The following is a 15325-nucleotide window of genomic DNA, read 5'->3' on the forward strand; positions in this document are numbered from 1 at the left end:
ATAGCTGAGAGGGTGTGATTACTCATAAAAGTGGCATTTTAAAAAATATGCTAAATTGCAAACCAAGTTTGTGGATTATTTATGATTGAACAGTTTGTGAATCCAGAAATTCAAAGAATGTAATTGCCTTAGTCTATGAAAATCCAGTCAGTTTTTATGTATCTTTTTTAAAACACAGTTGTGAAAAAACACGTCCTGCTTCACAGCCTGAGCCACTTTTGCTGAATTCAGAAAATTAATAAGAAATGCTTGGGGTTCTAGATGGAAGGACTGTAAGAAGATGGTTGCAATCTACGGTGGATTGGAATGGGTTTGGTGAGAGATGGGAAACAGCATAGTTTCCCTTGGATCCTATGCATTAAGTTAGTGCACTCTAAAATACATATGAAGAAGCACAGGGACATTGAGGAGACTTTTTTTCCCAATTTCAATACTCTATTGTTATCAGTTCTAGTAATTTTCCTCTATAATGGTGGAAAGAAGTACACCATGAGTGAGTGCTGAGTTATCTGTCCTTTCCAGACTCTGACATACCGTCTTAATCCTAAACTAATTAATTCACTACTGTAAGAAGCTTGCTCTTTCTATGATATATCAAAAAGAGATATATCGTGCAGAGTCCAGGGAATCCCTTACTAGTGAACAGGGGCTTTCTCTAGCAATCTTAAGATGCTCTTTTAGGAGCTAGTGTGGTCGAGCAGCGTTAGGCTTATCAAAGAGGAGTGTTAGAGCTGAAATACACACACAGTCAATAAAAGAGACACACAACTCAAGAAGGAGATCCACACCAATTTAAAAAAATAACAAGTATCTTTATATAAGTTTAGGCACCAGAATCAATACGATCAGGTAAGTACTTTTTCATGAAAAATCTTTATAGGTTTCAAAAGTTGACAGTGCGGTTTTCAGAAGCGGCAATGTTATCCTATGGAGAGAAAAGCAAGAACTACATTCAAGTATAGTACAGCGACTTACGGGACCAATCTCCTGGACTTAAGTTGAGTTTTGGGCAAGGGTCCAGGCCACACCAACAGGTCACGAAGGGCGGCGCAGTGGCGGCCTGGCACAAGATGTAGTACGGCGTCAGGTACCCTATGTTAGTCCATGGAGATCTGTCTGGTGACGAAGAGGCTGCAGGTTTGGATTAGGAGTCCAGTTGGGTGGAACCAACAGGTGGGCTCCAATCTTGAGATGTCTGGGGATGTAGGGACACCTTCGGTCTTCTCCATGTGCAAGGGGCAACTGGTGCAGAGGTGTCCTGAGGTGTTAGGCTTTTTCCACCGGAGCACTCACCGTTGAGGGAGCCTGAGGGCAGAGGTTGCAGGGAGTGTTGGTGTCTCTGGAGGGCTCGGGGATCACACTGGCACCATGGGCCCACTTCAGCTCAAGCTAGGATGCACGGGTATGGTGGTGTTTTCAGGTGTTGGGTTTTCTGTGGTCTAAAGTCCTCGCAGTTCTCTTGGGGTGCCTGCGGGATGTTCCACAGGAAATCCTGGATCTTTGTTCAAGGCAGACAGGCCTCCCAGGATTTTGGAGGAAAGGCAGCTTGCAGGACGTGTGAAAATTGGCACAAATCGATGGGAACAGCAGACAGGCTGACAGGGCTGGGACCAAGTCAGGTGCTTCAGCCTGTCCAAGGTAACTTGACTGTGTCTAATTGATAGTTGGACTTTGTTTATTCCTCCCTCAGAGCCAGGCAACAGAGGGATTAAGTATGCCTTGATGGCCCAATAACTGACAGCATCAGGGGGCAGAGCTGTGCACAGCCCCACTTGCAACTTAATAGGCTGTGCCCTGCCTTCAGAGAGAGGACTTATCACCACTGCATTGTTCATGTAGCCAGCTTGGAACTAGGCCGATGGAGGCAAGAAACTTTAAGGACTTCAAAGGGAATTTTCTAGAAATGTCTCCTACTTCAAAGTGGGCATGAGATATAAATATTGGATACTCAGACATAACACTTCAGTACACTCCTTGACCTGTGGATGCTACAGTAGAAAGACTGCTGTGCAGCTTTCCTGCTAGGAGGACTGCTACTCTGCTGCCCTGATATTCTGCTGCCTGCTGCCCTGCCTGCTTGCTGAGAAGGAAGATTGGACTTGCACCCTTCATCCCAGACTGAAGTGACTCCAAGGTCAGTCAGCTGACCTCTTTTTCTGAGCTACAAGGACATAACGAGCTCCAGATGCTACCTGCAACTGCCCAGCTGAACTGCTGCCTGGACCTAGAACTGGAAATGCCTGAGCCCTCCACCCTGATGGAGCGAGTTCCTGAGCCCCAAGTGGTGCCCCTTAGGTCCTGGACATTGGTGTGGCCTTAGTTGAACTCCGCCCGAATGCAAACCGGTCGATTTGCACTAAGGTCTTGCTGCCCGCACCACCAGCCAATTCCACATTTCGGCAAATCTGACTCTTTGAGCCACAACTACTGCCAACGATGCCCGACAAGACGAGATCGGTGCTTTGAACTACAGCTCACGGTGGCAGCCAATATGAAGCTCCAGCTACAACGATCTGCGATACCCAACGGGATCCTCACACTACAGCAATGAATGTCTGTGACACCCGGCAAGCTCTTTGCACTACTTCGATGGCAATCTGCAACGCTCTCCCTACTCCTCGCGGCCCCTTCCACCGCAAATCGAACTCTTTGTGCTGACTGTGAAGGTAACTCTTTCTGCAGGACTAACCCCGTCCATGTATGCTGCCCGTGCTCCATCGTGGTCGGCCTGAACTTGCGACCTTCAACTGATCTTGCACGACTAGTTGGCTGCAAATGGCGCTTTGTGATTTCTGGTGCTATTTTCACTTAAATCTTTAACATTTCATATCTCCGGTTCTACTGATTGAATTTTTGTCACGTTGGTGTCAAATTATTTATTAAATTTTGCTCCATTTAAAAAAAAAATGGTGTGGGATTTTTCTTGTGTTGTGTTTTCACTTTGTTACTGTTAGTGTGCTGCATAAATACTTTACACATTGCCTCTAAGATAAGCGTGACTGTTTTTGTGCCAAACTACCAGAGGGCTAACCACAGATTTGTCTGGGGTTTGCTTGTGACTTCACCCTTACAAGGATAGTGGTTGCGATTTGAATAGGTAATGCAATTTCTTACAGGGTTTGCGTAAGTGTCTTAACACTTGGTTGAGGAGGGTGGAATTGCAGAAGGTAGCACTGCGGTCCGGATTGATTTTGAAGTTAAAATTAAGGTTTACTGTAATATTAGAGTCAGTGTTATGGTAGCATTACTTTTAAAGTTCTAATTAGAGTTAGTATGTGCATCACAATTCATGGGGTTGGAGTTAGAGTAATTACTCGATGTTCACTGCAAAATTGTAGCTCCAGTGCACAACAACAATGCAAACAACATGAGCGACTGCTGTTTGTGGCACTTCTGTTTTTTGTGGTTTTTTATGCCAAATGCATACTCTTAAAATACAGCACCAAATATCGGTTTTGCCTTTCACGTAATTACCAGTAATTAATTTTGTCTAATTTTGCAAAAGCAAATTACATGAATTTCACACACACCCCTAGTTAGAGCTAAGATTAGTGGTTTGTCCAGAGTGAAGTTTAAGATTGATGTTATATATAGGGCTAATGTTGGAGTAAAGGCTATGGTTAGCATTAGGTTTGGGTTGGTTAAGGTTAGATTTAATACCCATAAGGGAAAGATGGTGGAAGAGAAAAACGAAAAAGCGTCACAATGGGAGAAAGCAGAAAGCTGCAAGAGTGAGCTGAAGGGGCGGGGAGTGGCTGTAAATTGATTAAAGAGGCTTGAGATGGCTTCATGATTACGCTGCCTAAGTATTCCGTGTTCGCACATTTAAATGCAGCAGTCGCGTGTTTAGGAGGAGGGCTTTGGGCACCAGCACGTTTTTATTTACAAATTAAGCAGTGCTCTGCAGTCCCATTTGCAAGGCTCCATTCATTGTGTCACATCTCTTAGCATTCCTTTCTGTGTCTAAATGCAAAATGTAAGCTTCTTTCAGTCACCTGCGCTCCCACTCCGTCTGTGCACGTCTGGATGTTTCTTTCCATTTTAATAAATTTCATTCTAAAATAATTACAAATACACTGCTTAATCACTAAAGGGATCTTGACAGCTGATTACGTCACTTTGGTCTAATCTCCGGGAATTATCGTCTTCAATGAAATCACGATCGGTTTAATAAAATCTCCATTCCTTATGCCGCCTTCCACATTAGAGGCAGAAACGTCTTTGTAATGCAAAGTGTGTGCGTGCTTGGAAACATTTAAATTGAAAATAAAATGTATAGGATTAAGTTTTGGGAAAGGGTTCGTGTAAAAGTTGGGGGCGCGGGTTAGGACTCGGCATAGGGCTTTATTTCAAGTTGGCCGCACCAGGGGATACCAGGGGACCGGGGCCACTGGTTCCAGGCGGTATTTCGCGCCAAATTACAGGAATCACACGATTATCCTCCTAGCATGATGAACCTCGTAGTCTATTCTGTGCAATTTTGCATTGAGCAGCCATTTACCTTCCACGAGCAGGTGGTCAAAGGATGCTAAGGCCTTGTTCTGGCCCTTGGTGTGGGGGCGGGAGCGGTTATGACGGACAGCTCCCAGGGCACGCGGGGGAAGGCCACGAGGTCCTCACAGGCCTTTCGGCCCTTCACACTTATGGGTTTGGTAGCGTGTTCTTTTCTGGAGTGGTCTATGCAAGAGGTATTTTGGGGAATATTTACAAAGAACTGGCAGCGCGGCCTGCATCAGTTCTGAAATGCAGGGAGGCACTGTAGTTACAAAAATACTGTCCATCCCTGTGTTTCTCCCTGCGCCAGGTGCTAAATTAGCTGCCTAGCGCCAACAGAGCCACCCTTGCGCCATGGTGCAAGGATGGCTGCGTTGCCGGGGAGATCTGCACAAAAACAATCTTCAATGGTGATTGCTTTTGTGCAGGAGGGGACACAATCTTCAATGGTGATTGTTTTTGCGAAGGAAAGGACACAATCTTCAATGGTGATTGTTTTTGTTTTTTGTGCAGGAAGGGACACAATCTTCAATGGTGATTGTTTTTGCGAAGGAAGGGACACAATCTTCAATGGTGATTGTTTTTGTGCAGGAGGGGACACAATCTTCAATGGGGATTTGCTCTTTCTATGTGTGCTGCATCCTGCAGCACACATAGAAAGAGCAAAAAACGAGGAGAAATGAAAGCATTTCTCCTCGTTGCGCCATGCTAACGCCATGCCTGCGGTGGTGTTAGATTTTGGCCCTGCCACTGATTTACGATTTCTGAGGCAGCATCAAAATGCAATGGGTGTTGCTCTGGAACACCCACAGCAACATCCATTGCACGCCCCTTCCACACAAAGTGCTGCAAGTGAAGGGGCTATATTTACAAAAAGTGGCTTAACGCCACCTTCTAAGTACAGCGCAGTGCACAGGGCTACCGGAGCATCACTAAAAATGACACTCCGGTGGCGCTAGGGGCTTGTAAATATGCCTCTTTGTGTCATGCAGGAGCTTGGGACTGAACTAATAGCTGCATGCAGGCATGGTGTGAAGCACAGAGATGTCTCAGGGGTGGTAGTGCATTTGCATATCATTAACATAGTCACTTTACCAAATTTGGGGCTAGGTCTATTATTGTTTTTCATTACCCTTGCTCCATGCATCGTGTTGCAAGGGCAACATAATGCTAAAATCAAATGCTAAAATCAAATTTACAAGCAACGCTAGGCAACCTTGTGTGGCCCTCCATTGCTTGGTAAATCTGGAGTAACGCAAGGCAGTGCAAGTCGCTGGCATGCGTGACACTGCCCTGTGAAGACATTTCATGGGTGCTGCATGGATATTCTCACACATCCACTTATGGGTTTTGGTGCATTCCCAGATTTACCAAGACTGGTAAACCTGGGAATGTGCTAGAGTTGTACGCCTTCACAGCCGAGGCGCAACGAGGAGAAATATCTTTATTTCTCCTCATTGTTTCCTCTTTCTAAGAGTGCTGTCTTCTGCGGCACACTTAGGAAGACAAAAAAGCCTCACAGGATTATTTGTGTGCAGGAAGTTAACCCTTTGTGCACAAACACAATCCTGCCTGCAATGCAGAGACCCTTGCACCATTCATGCTGGGCAGCCACAAGTGTGGAAGTGCGATGAGTGAGCAGGAATGCGCCAAATCTTGATAGATATTTATTTGACAAGTACAGGACAGCAAGTTGCCTGGTACATGGCACTGCATCAAAATTGGATAAATCTGGGCCTCGCTGTCTTCTGGTGAACAGGAATGGATCAATCTAGAAACAGTAAAAGGGTGCCACGAAATCAGCCATTAAGACCTGGGATAAAAGGGCCTTCACCGAAGCAGAGAATGCACAACCCGAGAATAACCAAAGATCCCACTGTAGTGGGCCTCAAGGGCCCATACAAAAGAGAAGCCAGCAGAAACCAAGAAAATGTCCACGCCCATCACATTGATGGGGTAATGAGGTCCACCAATGAGCATAGACAAAGCAACCGATGGATAACCACAGACACTGCAGTAGTGGGCCTGTGGGTTCCACCCAAGAACATCATTTCAGCAAAACAAGGGTAACTACGGACATCAGTGTAGTGGCTCAATGGGGTCTACAGAGGAGCAGAGATGGGTCAACCCACCGAGCAATCACAATACAAATTATTGGTTATGAAAAGAACAATTGCTTTTGATATTACATTTTTGTAATTTTTGTTTGCAATTGTTTGGTTAACTGAGTTTCTGTGAGCTGTGCGAATGTTGATGCAAAAGGAGTATAAATGCAATTTAGACGTACATATTTAGGGTCTTATTTTATTAAGTAGTTTTAGAAGTTTGTAAGATCAATTTATGAGAAACAATAACAAATAATACTTCTGTAGAAGAAGCTTGTTGTTACGCATTTGTTCCTGCCCCTTCCTAGTAGTAGATACATATGGAAGTAAGTGTAGCATATCCCCAGTCTTTTACAATTTGCTGTCAGTCCACTGATAACCGCAGATGCCACAGCAGAGGGCCTGTGTGGTGCACCAAGGGCATAGCTGGGCCCACGATGCACAGGAATATCACTGCAGGAAGATGTCTTTAGCCTCCCCCAGAGATGCCCCTCAACACTCTGGGAGGATAGGTAAAGAAGAGTAAGGTGCAGAATGGAAGAGTGGAGCGATCATCAAAAAGAAGACGAAAGGGGAGAAGAGAAATCAAGGCTAAGAGGCAGGAAATGAGCAGCAGGGTTCCTGAGTCAGGTATGGAGTGAGCTCAATGTCTAAATAAGGGGCCTCCAGTTGCTTTTTTGCACAAGATATGTGTTAGCCAACCAGAAATGGGGTTTCTGGTTGGCTACGGTATGCACCTAAGCCAGGCAGAACCCACCCACTCTAGTCAGGGCAAGGGAGTTACACGTCCAAGATAACCCCTGCTCACCCCCTTGGTAGCTTGGCACAAGCAGTCAGGCCTAACCCGGAGACAATGTGTAAAGCGTTTGCACAGCACACGCAACACACGTAACGCAATATGTACACCACAAAGTAAACACAACACTGAGCTAAGTAAAAATAAACTGTATTTCACAAAACATCATTAGACCAAACATTACATGTCAGAAATATCCTGCTACCTTACCAGTGGTTAGAACATTACACAGGTTACTAATACTCTGCAGGAATAAGCAATAGTCACATTAGAACACGTAAGTACTCAGGATTCTGCAACATAAGTCAGGAATCACATTATGCAACCAATACACATATCCTGTTATTACCATAAATGCCCATTAGAGGAACAATAGAAAGCATAGTTTATGTCATAAAAACAAACAGGCTCTGAAAAGTACCTGTTTCCTTCTGGCAGGCACCTCCTGTGCCCAAAAGATTGATATAGGGGCCCCCAGTGCTTCTATGTGCAAAACGGGGGCTGTTTATATCTGGAAAAGTCAAGGGGAGCGGCACGCACCCTTTCTGTTTATTCTATCGGGCCCCTCCTGGGACCCACGATCTCTTAGGGAGCCCCTCCCTGGGCCCCTGAGGGCCTCTCCACAAAAGAGGGGGCCGAATCCAAACCCCGCAAAACGGAGGAGAAGGAGAGACCTGGCGATGCGGGTGCCTCCAATGAGGCATCAACCTGCTCGTGATCTCTGGTGCCAATAAAGAGGAGAGAAGCCTCCTTTGAGGACTCCCTCCTCACATAGCGCTCCTTAAGGACTCGGAGTCCTCAAGGTAATGGAGCCTGGGTGAGTAGGGGGGCATCTCCAATGAGGCTTTCCTTCTGCTCACGAAGTGGCTGCACCCAACACGGTGCGTGAGCCACTCTGCTGCCCTTCCCGGGCCACTGTGGAAGCAGCACCAAAGCAGGTGCAGGTGTGTGCCCCGGGGGCGCTCCTCAGAGCGTGTGTTCGCCCCCGGGGCACAGTAGGAGCGTGCACGCTCCTTTTACCTAATCCAGGGTGACCCGGGGCTCCCAGGGGCAGCGTGGCACTCGCGCTTAAGGAATGCAGTCTCACAGGCTGTGGCGGTGATTCGGCAACAACGCGCTCACAAGCGCTAAGTCACTTCAAGAAGCCCGGGTTGTGGCGGTGTTTTCTTGATGGCAACAAGCGCTCTCCAGCGCTGGGGGGCTGGAAAATAAAGGGCTTTCCAAGGTGCTCCCTCAGCGTATGGCCCAAAACAACAAAGCTGGAGCACTCCTCATGCTCTGGATAGTCACCCTGCGCGTGGAGACAGAAAACTGGGGAGAGAATCACAGGGCTAGCAGGCCCAACAACAGGCCAGCACAAGGGATGCTGATGGTGGCAGTTCCACCTGGAGACCTCGCAGGTCACAGGTCAGCACAGCAGCAGCAGTCCAAAGTGGGTCCTGGTGAGTCCTATTCAGCAGCGTCCTGTGACCAGTTCCAAGTAATTCTCTTCATGTCTAACTTGTGGGGAAAATTCCTCTGTACTTATACTCAGTTTACAGTGTGTTTTCAGTGAGGAGGAGAGGGGGTTTCAATCAGTTACAACTGGTTCTAGGAGTGCCCCCTCTCTCCTCCAGCACAGGCTCCAAACATCATTGGGGGGTAAACAACCCTATTGTAAGAGGCCAGGGCACAGCCTTTACAAATGCAAGAGTGCCCCGCCTCTCCCTTCTCACAGCCCAGGAAGACTACCCAGTATGTAGATGCACCTCTGTGACACCTCCACCCTCCCTGTGTACTGGCTGGGTACAGGCTGTCTGAAAAGTATGCACAAAGGCTGAAAGGTTACTCTGCCCAGACGTGGATTGGAGTCAAGCTGCAAAACACCAGAGTCATAAGCTCAGAGCTATGCTCACTTTCTAGAAGTGGCATTTCTGTAATGATAATAAAAAAATCCACCTACACCAGTAAGCAGCATTTCTCACTACCATTACAACCATACCAAACATGCCTACACTATCCCTCATAAATCAGACAATATCCCTTACACATAAGGCAGGGCATTTCTAATGCAATCCCATGAGAAGGCAGCACTCACAGCAGTGAGAAACCAAATAGGCTGTTTGTCACTACCAGGACAGGTCACCCAACCTGGCACATGTCTTGCCCTCTACATACATAGCACCCCGCCCATAGGGCTAGCGAGGGCCTACCTTAGGGGTGAATTACATGTAGTAAAAAGGGAGTTCTGGTCCTGGCAAGTAACTTTAGATGCCAGAAAACTGTGCACACAGGCCCAGCGCTAGCAGGCCTGAGACAGGTTTGAAAGGCTACGTCAGTGGGTGGCACAAGTAGTGCTGCAGGCCCACTAGTAGAATTTAATTTACAGGCCTTGGGTATAGCGATACCACTTTACAAGGGACTTATAGGTAAATTAAATATGCCAATTAGGTATAAGCCAATCATACCAAGTTTACAAGGGAGAGCACATGCACTTTAGCACTGTTTAGCAGTGAAAAAGTGCTCAGAGTCATAACATCAGCCAACAAGGGTCAGATAAATAAGGAGAAAAAGGCAAAACGTTTGGGGAATGACCCTGTAAAAGGGCCAGGTCCAACAGTGCCTCTCAAGTTAACCACAAGTGCTGTTCTTTCTGTTTTCTGCCTCCGCTGCAACAAAGATGTTCAGAGGCGCTTTTGTTGTCTTATTATTAATTGATGCTTTTTTTTTGGCCCATGGAATGTAGCTTGCAACATTCATTCATGCCAAGCCACCCGGAGACACAAGATGAAGGGGCTGGTCAGGGAAAGTGAAATTAATGCCTTTGAAAAGGGTAGACTGATAGAGATATGCAAGGGTCGTGTATCTAGAAGGGGGTTTGCATTAGCCTTATCCCCTTGCCCACAGCAAAGTTCTAGATTTTGATATTTTGAGTTCCGCGGACTGCCTCATTTGTAGTTATGTAAATGCTAGCCCTATTTTTCAAGTATGATTGTCTTCACAGAAGTTAGAAACATTCCCTGGGCTTAAAGTCTGAATCCCTCTAGCATCAATTAAGCATCCATCCTGGTGTATTTCTGTCCATAACTCCATCTATTCATGAATCCATTCTCCCATTCCATGTCCATATGCACCTGAATGTTAGCTGACTGTGTTTGTATGTGTGAGTGTGTGTGCTTATTCCTCTGTGTATGTGAATACATTTACGTGTGCATGCGTGTGTGTGTGTGTGCGTCTGTGTGTGTGTATTGGTGTATCTGTGCATTTCAGTTCCTCTATGTGCATGTTGTGTGCATAGATGGGCATCTACATATATGTCTGTTGCAGGTTGGAGTAGAGGCGTGCAAAATCAGGGTTTGTTTCACAAAATGTCTCAAAATATCATGAAACTGTCATGCATAGTATGCTGTCACAGCAAAATACGGCATGCTGCTATCATGTATTACTTTTAGGTATGGCCTATAGTCAACTTTACCTGTCTTGCCAGCCTTGTGTTTTCCAAACAGTATCATACAAACAACTTACATATATAGGAGCTCCAATCAACACTCTTTCATCATTCGTCTGTTATACTCACTCCCACCCAAGCAGAAGGTATATATGAACAGACAAGATCACTCCAGTAATTAGATGTTTTCACTTTAAGTGATTGCATTTTGTCATTGCACTTATACACACACACCTTAAAAATAGTTTCCAAAAATGTAAACTTGTTAGACACTTGCACTTCCCAATGACTGATACTCCCTATGTATATTAGGGTTCCATCACATATTTTCATATATTTCAAGACATTTATTATAAGTTACAGTGTTCATTCCTCACCAGCTTTGGTATATACAGAAACCGAGCAGAAGTCATTGCAGTAGTTATAGTGTACATGCAGATTGCTGCTCTGCAAGAAGGATTGTTCCTTCGCTTGCCCTGCTGCCTGAGTGAATGGACTGGACCTGCATCTTGTTCCAAGGACTTACCGGATTGACTCCAAGGGCTAGTTGGCTGGCCTCCTGATCAGAGCCTTATGGATAGAAAAGACTCTAACCACCTCAAACCCAGCACCTGGACTCAGTCTGCTGTGAGTTGTGCCCCAGAAGTGATGCCACTTAAGTCCTGGACCCATGCAATATGCTATAAAAAATACTCTGCCGTCCTCGCTGTGGTCAGAATCGACACAGTGTGATGCATCTCCTTGCAGCTCCAATTCTGAACTGCCGAAACGCAACACATCACAAATGCCAGACCTCGCATTGCAACCTACAGTAGCCTAAAAACCGCTGCTGTGCAACATGTTCCTGACACAGGCCTTTGTATCACAAGTCCCTCAATGTATGACATCCTCGATGATGATGCATGGCTCCGCATTGCAGTCCTGTAGTTTTTCTGAACCACTGGTGCCCAACGCATTTTCGATACAGGACTTTGCACTGCACGCCCCTCTATGATGGAACCCTCAACAATGATGCATTGCTTCACATTGCAGGCTCGCGGCTCCTCGGAACTGCTGCTCTACTACATATCCTCGACACAGGATCTCGCAACACTCTGCAACCACGATTTAAGGTGGCATGTTCAGGGGAGCCTAACTTGATCCATGTATCCAGTCCATGCTCCCTCACAGTCGGCCTAACTGGAGACTGTCTTTTGGTGCCACATTTTCTGCATGAACCATCACCCATGGGAAAAACCTTTGTGAAATTACAAACTACAAGATTTCAAGAAATTTTGGATAACATGAAATTAGAGAAATTCAGGACTTTTGCCAACTTCATTGTTGTAAATAAAAGTTTTCCAGGCTATGTTAGCATGCTTGGATGCCTGAATGTTTTTGCCGTACGTAAATGAATGTCTCTCTATTTGTAGGTAGGTCTGTTTACACTGGTCTCTATTTGTCTGTCTTTGTGCATAGGTATTTGCCTGAGTGCATGGGTTCCTCCAGCTGTTTTGGTTTGTGCACATAAGTAACTAACTATACGTTCTGAGAGCATAAATGTATTTGTGCATGTTGATATGCATGTATGGGAATGACTAGGCTTCTTGGGCTGCTTTTACATGGATTCCAGCAGGTGTGCTATCTCTCTTCCCTTTCATTTATTTATAGATCGATTCTTCTGCTTTATCACTTGTCCATTTATATGCATCTGCTTGTGTGATCTCGCTCTGTATGGTTGCTATCTGGTACTGTACATGATTCTCTTTGTCTTGTATTTGTTCAATTGTTTTTACGTATATCTGTTGACTGGTGTGCATGTGAGCCCGAAGATCTGCTAGTCTTCATGCATGGATGACAGAATGAGTGGTTTTATGTCTGTGTGCATGGATGACAGAATGAGTGGTTTTATGGTCTGTGTGCATGGATGCTCACATGCCAGCTAGTCTGATTGCTAACTTGCAACTGCTCTGTGTTCCACATATTCTCATCTCTGTCCCTGGACTCAGATCTGGAGGAGAGATGTTTCTATCTGTACAAGCACATCTGGCCATAAAAAGAAGCCAAACGAAGTTGAATCCACACAATGACAATTAACTTATAACCATCATTCTGTGTGACTCAACATTTTTGTTTTTTTAACGGTATACTTGCCCAGCTTTCGAGACAAAAATGAGGGTAACATTTGTGACCTCAGCGGGTGATGGAGACACAGGAGGTTGATTCTTTGGTGGATCATTTAAAACATTGATGCATTGTAAAGCAGAACCCACCACTGAGTTTGATCCGAACTGAATAGCAAATACCCCTTGAGAAGCCCGTGGGTTTTATTTTTTCAAGAATTTATAACTAAAGAGAAATTAATGTAACATGAAGCACAAACCCATGGACCTTCAAACTGCCCCCTCTTTCCTTGGGGTTAGTGTGGAAATATCTGCTGCCCCCGACAGAATGTGATGAGTCTACCTTTCCTCACAAATATTAATTCACCTTGACCTTAACGGGGGCCTGTCTGAAGGGTTGCCGGCCCCTTAAAGAGTGCCCCCCTTGCACTGAAGGCCACGCCCCTGCAGCTCCCTCAACACTGAAAATTACTCATGGGTTTTACAGATGTTTTTTTTCCCTAGTCTAGCTACTATGGGCTTGGGGCTATTTTTTAAAGGAAGTGCTGATTCTTAAATGCAAGGCAACATAAGCCCTTAAGTGAGATTTACAGTGTGCGGCTCTGTATGGCTTAGTAAATCTAAAATAACACAGGTCAGGGCATTTCACTGTCATGCTTTACAGTTTAGCACGGAGAAGTCCCATGGGGGTAATGTGGGTGATCCCACTGATCCACCCATGCATTATGGTGCATTCTTAGATTTACAAAGAGTTGTAAACGTGGGAGTGTGTCAAAACAGTAGGCCTCTCAGACCCAGGTGTAACAAGAAGAAATATCTTTATTTGCCCTTCCTTTTTCAATGTGTGATGCATTCGGTATCACACATAGAAAAAGGAAAATGCCTGTAAGGATTCTGTTTGTCCAGGATTGTGCCCCTTCCTGCACAAAAACAATCCTTCTCATAATGCAGGGATCCTTGCACCGTACTGCAATAATGCCCACATTAGTGCTAGTTTGTACACAGTACACCGGCACAGGGAGGCACATGAATGCACTATATCTTTGTAAATATGGCATATTTTTTATGTCCGCATTTCGCCCAATTCAACACAGAGCAGCAAGTTGCCTTACTTTACTGCATGAAATGTTAGTATATCTGCCCCTGTGTATGAGGCTGAAGCATTGGACTCTGAAAGCATTTTATCATACTTTTTAGCTGTCTGCAGGCTCGTTAGTCTTATTTGCCATGATCTCACATGCACACTGGGACATTTGTCTGGGTTATCCCACTGTGGTAATGTGCAGAGAGCTACAGCCTGTGTGAACTGAAAAGGAGTGGGTGCGGTGGTTCTCTACATGGTGCTTGAAGTGTTATGGGTTTTTAAAGTGGGCTATATGTGGCTTTTTACTAAGTGCTCTGGAAGGTGCTTTGCAACCTTATCATGTTTGCCAACTCCATGCATGCTAACTGCTCCAAAAGGTTTTTTTGCATTCTGGGACTTGTAGTCTTGTCTTGAAACCAGGACTAAAAGTCTCAGAATGGACTAGAGATGACTATATGTGCATGACCTGAGAAGCTTTGGAATTGGAAAGCGTGCACTGGCTATTGCTTTAAAGTAGGGGACAGGATAAGACTTTTTAACAGGGGCTGGGTGGATGTGATACTAAAGAGGTAGCCTAAACAGTGCATTGTAGAGGGATGATTGGACATAGCTTTGCATAGTATGTTTGGTATGTCTGAATGGTGTTTGTAGAAGTGGACTTGGCTGTGCCTTTGCACGTGAGGTCTGGGTGGTACTTAGCAAAGGAATTGGATAGGTTCTTACTCGTAATAACATTTTATGTGGCATTCAGTGCCAGGATACCCTCCTGGGTGATAGTGCGCTCTACAAATCTGCATAATATAACATTCATTGCAAAGCTAGCCTGTTTATCCAATTGTAGGAAATATGTTAAGTGTGAATTGGGGAATATTTAATGGAGTAGTGCTTAATATTAAAATAAGACACAATGAGGATCATTACAACACTGGCAGTAAAAGCCGCTTACCGCTGTGCAGAAGACCGCTAAACACACCGCTGCGACCGTGGAACTCCGCCACGGTCATTATGACCCAAATCCGCCAAAATCTAGACACCCACACAAGTCCGCCACACCAAAGGTCAGTGATAAACTGGCGATAAGAAATCCTCCACCGTCACGCCAACAGGAATACCCCCACACTATCACGACCCACGAATCCACGCATCGGTCTTTCAACGGCGGTATTCCATTGGCGTTACACACCGCCGCGCTCAAAATACACACACATTTACAAAACACTACCACATTGGACAATTCCAAAAACACACACCTGATACACATACACACACCACTCCCACACACCCAATACAATATAAAACACACACCCACATCACCCA

This window comes from Pleurodeles waltl, chromosome 4_1 (assembly GCF_031143425.1).
Source record: "Pleurodeles waltl isolate 20211129_DDA chromosome 4_1, aPleWal1.hap1.20221129, whole genome shotgun sequence".
Lineage (NCBI taxonomy): Eukaryota > Metazoa > Chordata > Amphibia > Caudata > Salamandridae > Pleurodeles > Pleurodeles waltl.